The sequence below is a fragment of the Montipora capricornis genome, chromosome 9, assembly GCF_036669925.1.
Source record: "Montipora capricornis isolate CH-2021 chromosome 9, ASM3666992v2, whole genome shotgun sequence".
Taxonomy (NCBI): Eukaryota; Metazoa; Cnidaria; class Anthozoa; order Scleractinia; family Acroporidae; genus Montipora; species Montipora capricornis.
The window spans coordinates 40,580,816-40,587,925 of NC_090891.1; the positions used below are offsets into that span (position 1 = coordinate 40,580,816).

A 7,110-nucleotide genomic window follows, 5' to 3' on the forward strand; every position below is an offset into this window, starting at 1 on the left:
CGAGGATGTCTAATCAGGCGTGTATTATGATTCTTATTGTTGCCTTGTTTATATCTCTCAGTGGTGGCTTATTTTCTCTCGTATAAACGGCCCTATTGTCTCTTGTATTTTTTTATGTTTCAAAGCTACGGATATTCAAAACACAGTAAAATGCTCGTTAATTGGCTGGGTTGTCCATTTTTCCCTCGGGCAACCAGGAAAAAAATTCTGGTCGTTAGTTTTCGAAAAGCAAGTAGTTTAGAATCCTAATAGTGAATTTTACTTATTAGTTTAGAACTTTTAAGAATGCTAAAAATCTACAATTCGATGCGCCGGTGTAGTAAAGAAAATTTCAGCCAGAAAAAAGGCTTCCGAAAATGCTAGGTGACCTTTTTAAGGTTAAAATCCTTTAAAAATGGGCAATTATACCATTTTTTAGGGGCTCGAAAATCCTAAGACAGGCAGGCAAGCAAGAAATTTTACAATAAATGTTCCGAAAATTCTAGATCTCAAATCGTCTTCCGAACAGATATTTTCCGAAAATTTACGCTGGGTGCCCTTGACTTATTCGGCAAAAGCTTTTCAGACTAAAACGAGCATGTCTAATCAGGCGTGTATTATGATTCTTTTTGTTGTCTTGTTTATATCTCTCGGTGGTGGTAAGTTTGTCAAATGTCTTCTTCACTTTTCTAAACATCCACAATAACTTTAAGACAAAATCGCAATGTTTTATGGTCGCCGTAATAAGAGGGGGCTTTCTTCTACTTCACTTCTTCAGCAGGAGTAGAAATTGTGAGGATGACGATTGTGTTGGAAATCAGGCTTCCACTGCTTTTTGTGCTTCAATTTGCCTATTTGCAATGTGGATTGCTTTGTTCTACGGGATCAAGATGTGCCAAAATGTGATGAACCCTCAGCCAACAGTTATCCTAATATTCATCGTAGAAGAACGCGAAAGGACAATTTTTTCAGCCTTTCCAGAAGGAAACCCCCGGCACGCAGAAGAAAACGACCAACCAATAAATCCCTGGATGGATCGAGAAAATTTCGGTGAGTTTGTTTTCCTTTGCCACAACTTGCCACCTTGCTGGCCCAACTAAATTTTCCTTAAATCGTTTCTTCAAAGAGGAATCGTTTCAATCTTCATTCACCGGAAGTACGAGTCACCAGTCACGAGTGTATTTCCCGTTTCATTTCAACCAATGTAAAAAGAATAATTTTAGTGTTTGTTCAAGATGAACGTCGAGATAGCATTGCAGAATTAGAAGTTTCTACCATTTAGCGTCTTTTTGGATTAATTTCTTGGAAATTCTTATATTGCAAGTACAATAATAAGAATAAGAATAAGAATAATAGGTACAATTTATTTCTATAGCGCCTAAACACTACTTACCTAGGCGCTTTACAATATTTCTATGTTAAAAAAGTGATTAGGTCGACTTAAATCAACGGTACGTTCTTAAATTCCAAGCTTAATCCTGCCCTAGCATAAACTGAAAAATCACTCCGCTCTACCATATAATATGTTTTGATCGCTAACTTCAACCTTATTGAAGTACCTGACCACCAAAAGGTCTTTTATCGATAAAATCAAAAGTGATTTATACTCTGGCTCTCTTGAGAGAAATGAAAAGCACACCCTGTGGTTACAAACACTGAATAAATCGTTTCAACCGACCACACGATTAATAAAAGTGAGATAGTTTTGATACCCCAACAAAAGGAATCTCGTTAAAGGAAAGGAAAGGAAAGGAACTTTATTTAAGTGTCTAGTCGTTCTAGCGCTGGAGCGCTAATTGGGGACACTGTAAACTGAAATTAACAATGAAAGTAAATCAAGTCAAGTCATTATTGACGTATTCCGTGTTTCGTCAGTGCTTACTCGAGAGACAGTGGTAATTCGATGTTCACTTTGTAGTCTTTCATTTTAGCTTATAAATTCAATTGTAAATAAACTTTTCACTTTTGAGGATGAATGTTTCCCATCGCAGCCCTGTGTGCATTTTGTTTCTATTTAAGCTGAAAGAGCCCAAGATGAAGATTCCTTTTATATTTGAGCAATCTGTCGGTAATTAAAAGCTTACTGAGAAATTCAGGCGATTTTCAAGTTTTAATCCTGTACGTATACGACTCAGCTGGACAAAATACTATGTAATGAAGAAGATGATGATTAACCCAGTTCAATTTTGCCTTCCCTTTCAGTTCCAGAAACGCTCTGAAGACGAGTTTAGAATACTTATCAGTCTGTGGGTAGTTCAAGATTGTTAAAAACACGTGATGCAACTTTTGGTAACAAGAACGTTGTTAATTGCTTATTAGATGCATTCATTTTGGAATAGACAGGAAACAAAACGTTGACAAGTGCTTTGTTATTTTCCAATTTCAAGTTGCCATTTAGACAGGTAATTCGCGCTTACGCAGCGAAGCGTTACTTTTAAGTAACGCTTCGCTACGTAAGCGACTGTATAGTAGCCTTCAAATTTAAAAATTTGAAGGCTACTATACAGTCGATGAATAGATAACCGCTTTATTTCTGTACTGGTTGCCAGCGGGAAACGTCATCGGCAACAGTCAAACTGCAAAGCAAATAAAAGATTTGCGTTTTAATTATGAAATTACACTTTAAACGCTGAAATATTCGCAACGAAAGTCTACTTGCAATTCTGTTGGGCAATCCATACATCATAACACGGCTCTTTACATTGTGGGTGTGTCGATCGGTTGAGTGCATGCAAGGCGAGTATTTAAATACGTTACATTTTTACTGGGTTGCCAGTATGACAGTCCCAGTCGGAAAGTGGGTGGGATTTGTTCGTTTAATTAATTAATTTTTTTTTCCGTGTCGGAAAAAGTCTTGCCTGTCACTCCCCTGGTAAGTGGTGTCTTTGTGCAAAGAGCCTTTTGCGCGTATTTTCTTAGGATCGAGAGGGTAGTGGAAATGCGTAGATTTCTCTGGTGGACACAGTAGAATCATTAACTTAGCCTGCAATGGCGTCGAAAGTCATGTAACGCGAATGGCGTTTTAGTGGATCCTTAAACAAAATATACCCTTATGGAGCTCAATAATGGAAAGTCAGTTGGATAAACTAGGCAGGCGGTGAAAAACCAACACCTGGAATCTCAAAAGCGACGAGTAATGGACTTCGACAACAATCTATCGCCCGTCGAGCCGAAATCAAAGTGAGCTGTATTTCTAAAATAATATTTTACCAAGTGTGCTGTTATGTAGAACACTGAAACCAAATGGAAAATTCTCTGGTAACTTATGGGTTCAACAAAGACAGAGAACGAATCGAACACCTTACGTGGATCTGTGATCAACTCTGCACAGTCTTCAGGTAAAAAAAATAATTGGAAATGTGACAGCCAAGAATTATTTGAAAGAAAGTTTGTCGTGTATTTTGTGCTTCATTATTCAAGGAAAAGGTTCTTCGTGTAAACGTTTTGATCCTGAAATTTAGTTTGTTGCAATATTTAAGCACGTAATGAAATAGACCTTATTCATAAATGGCGGTCAATTTATAATTCTTTTGTCGAAGTGCAAATTAGCCTACCACACCTCGATACCATACAGGGAATTGAAAAGAATTCTTGCTCTAAAATGAGGCTTGGTAGGGTAATTTGCACGTGGACAAAAGAATTATAAACGTGACCGCCATTTATGAATAAGGTCTATAGAAGGGGTTTTTGCCTCTAATAGCAAAGATAATGTTTGTTTCAAAAAATTGTTCGCTGGAAAAGGTGGCCTTTATGAATTCATCATGTTTTGTGAGATACGAGCTTAACAGGATAGTTTTTATGCAACAGTAAAGCATTTTCTTGTCAAAATGAGATTAGCGTCTTTCTGGTGTGTTAACTTAATTAAATCGTGAGTTTGTATTTACCGCCTGCAGCGTAACCTTGATTTCCACTCTCAAAATTACCTCAAGAACCTACTTTTTGCGTAGAATAAGCTTTTAGAATGATGTTCTTGTTTTGCATAAAGCAAGCTAACAAAATCTGTACCTTTCTGAGCTCGCATTTGTTAGCGTTAATAGTATTTTCGGTCCGATGCTTCGGTTTTATGAGGGGTATATTGTTTTGGTCTCCCATCCAGATACTAACCCCGCCGGATACGGGGAATTAACTTCAGTGAACTTTGGTATTACAAAGCTGTCAGATGCTCAGTTGGCACGCTTAAACTTGTGGTGAAAAGAAGTTGTGAGGGAACTTGAAAATTATCAACATATCAGCCCAGAAGCCAATGTTTGATTCTCGCTCCTCTTTTATTTGTTATTCTTCAGAGACTGGAATGCTGTAGTTCAATACCACACAATTCAGTGCCTTCTGATTTTCTGTAACACGTACCACAGGCAACCCAGTGTATGCTTCACGGAAGCATCTCGTTTAATATAAAAAGACTAATTCGTCGCCGGGTCCTTTGCGACTTCATTTTGGCGCCCAAACGGTACAGCTACACACAAAGTTATTTACTTGAAGTATAAACTTGAACTTTTACTGCACTAGCGCAAATCAACAGGGAAGGGAAGGGAAATAAAAAAGGCCGCCTCAAGGAGACAAAGATTGACGCGGAAAAGTAATGTAGTCGATGTGAATGTCCCACTTTAGATCATTCTGTATATGGACTCCTAGAACCAGGAGCGTGCGGTTGGCTCACGGGGTTGACACTGTTTTCCGTATTGTGATCAGTGCTAAGCCCTGTTGGGCAGGGTTAGTTTGGATGGATGACCATCTAGAAATAACCCCTTGCCGTACGCTCCAAAGTTCACTCAGCTTTCCATCTATTCGTGGTGGGTAAAATGAGTACCAGTATTACTAGGGACAAGTTGTACATGCAATGGGATAGGAGTGGCGCCCACCCCTGCAGCAAGTTACGGTAGAAGCTAAAGAAAAAAGGAACCTTCGAGTTGCTTTCGACTTCGGTCGGCCTCTTGTGCAAAACAATGACTTAAAATCACCAAATTTGAGGTTTTTCGTCTTTTGAGAGCCGTGATAAACCTCAGCTAAAAAAACGGCTATTCTCGCTTTCTATTAACACATCTGATCATGAGTGCGCTGACTTTTTTAATCTTTTAATTGATTTTAGACAAACGTTAACGTTGTTAGTTCTAAGAGCTGAAATTTTTCAATTTGAAAATAGCTCTTCCTTTTGTATTATATATACATCTGAAAATCGGCGTCCACCTTTAAGTTCATTTTGAAATAAATAATTTACAATTGTAATTAATCCAGGTTTGAAGTTTGATTAATAAAAAAAGTATCCACTCCTTCTCGGAAAATGTACTATTCCAATAAAAAATCCAGAAAAAATTCATTTAAAACTTTATACAAAATAAGTCGAAAATAAAGTCTTCGTATTTTTGTAAATCGCCAACGTAAGGTTTGAACTAACTGCAGCTTCTTCAGTGACCTCATCATCATAAATGAAGGGTATCTAAGAGAGTGTTTATAGTTTGTGTTTTAAAGGAGTCCCAGTTCGCTTGATCTTGCATCTTCTGTTCCAGTTTAGCCTGACTTGGGTACGGAGGAATCTAAGAAAAGATCAGTTGATTACACTATTTGAAATCTTTCGTTAAAGCTAAAAGATCACGATTAAAACTGAACAAACAGGAGGTCTTACGCTTCCGTTCTAAATCCGTCATTTCGTTGAATGAATAAGGGTACAATCGATTGACCCTATTCTGGAATAAGATACGTAGAGCTAGTGATGATTTAAAACGGTGTGTGTGGCGTTTTGAAGCAACAAGAATAATATAAAGATATGTTTAAAATAACATTTAGCAAGTGTTTGACAATTTTAATGTGAATCTCCGTAAAAAGGAAGTATTTTTACATTCTACTCCCTGTATTCCTATTCCGGAATACGGTCAATAGAACGCACCCTAAACTGACAACCGGATTAACGAATAACGATAAGAGGTATTTGTCTCTCAAGTAAGGAACGGGGAGCAGTCGATTAAAAATTTCCCAAAGCTGTAGCGCGACTTGGTCTGTGGAAGAAATAGTCAGCGAGAGCACCGCTCGAAGGGGAAAGAATAGACGGAGCATTTTGTACCCGCCTAAAATTTCTCTCGCACGAAGTCCTCTGCGACGAAAGCATTTTTAGCTAAGCGAGCGTGAAAGTTATCGACGTTAATCCAGGTCACCGCACAGAGGATACTCTGAGGCACAAGCATAACGTCCGTTTCTTTCCTTCGCAGCCGTTTTTGCGATGTCACGCAAAAAAAAGGGCCGCGAAGGAGACTATTTCAGCCGCGACATCAGGTAAGATCAAGAGAAAATGAGGGGACAGAGAAGGAGGCTCCCGGTCCAGCCCTTGGGATATGTCATGTCCACGAAAGTTATTTTTAGACGAGCGGAAGCCTTCCGAGACGTCCGCATACAGGCCAACCTCGGTCCGATGTTTGAAAGAAAATATATATTCATCAGCCTTTCACGTGCGCCATCATTTTCTCTTTTCACTAAGAACCTGAGAGCGAGGCAACACTGCATGCGGACGTCTCAGAAGACAGACTTCCGCTCGCCTAAAAATAACTTTCGTGGACATAACATATCCCGGCCAACGCCTCGAGTCTCCCTCTCTGTCCCCTCATTTTCTCTTGGTAAGATAATTATGTACATGGACTGACCGAGTGACTTCGAAGTTTTCGTAACATGGCCTCGCTTGCGTGCTAAAGAAACCAATTCTTGATCAGCACAAACTCGGCGCCATTGCTTACCTGAAAAAGCACAAACAGAATATGTTGTTAATTAGTAACTGAGTAACTGAGTATTTTGTCAACTAAATTTCAATCGATCTCACATGCGGTTTTTTGTTGTCTTTCTTATTGGGCTTTATTATCCACGAAGAAATGCGTGCCACAGATTAAACTGGCAGTGTTGTGCGGGTAGGTAGGTTTATTAAGGTCAGAATTCACTTCATTTAAACTAAATGCTTTTCTTAAATTGTGAAGGATACTACAAGCTATATTGTTGTAAATAGCCCGATCTAGTTAAGGGAGTCGTTGGAGACCTTTCGATATACAGCCTCATGACCAAACATTGCGTTTTCATAAAAGAAATGGCAATCGCGGCCCTCTATATATAACCCTATTTCCTTATGCAAGTTTTACATACCAAATGACCCTTTAC

General features: G+C 38.7%; 1 long non-coding RNA gene across 1 annotated transcript in view; it reads right to left on the minus strand.

The window, feature by feature from the left end:
- Positions 1 to 5,079: 5,079 nt before the first annotated feature.
- The window catches only part of LOC138016144 (uncharacterized), a 24,336-nt gene continuing 22,305 nt past the window's right edge, over positions 5,080 to 7,110 (minus strand). The window contains exons 2-4 of the long non-coding RNA XR_011125741.1: positions 7,096 to 7,110; positions 6,609 to 6,698; positions 5,080 to 5,510 (exon numbers count right to left, since the gene is read on the minus strand). The exon at positions 7,096 to 7,110 is cut by the window's right edge and continues 33 nt beyond it. This is a non-coding gene — a long non-coding RNA (uncharacterized lncRNA). The remainder of the gene's footprint in view (positions 5,511 to 6,608; positions 6,699 to 7,095) is intronic.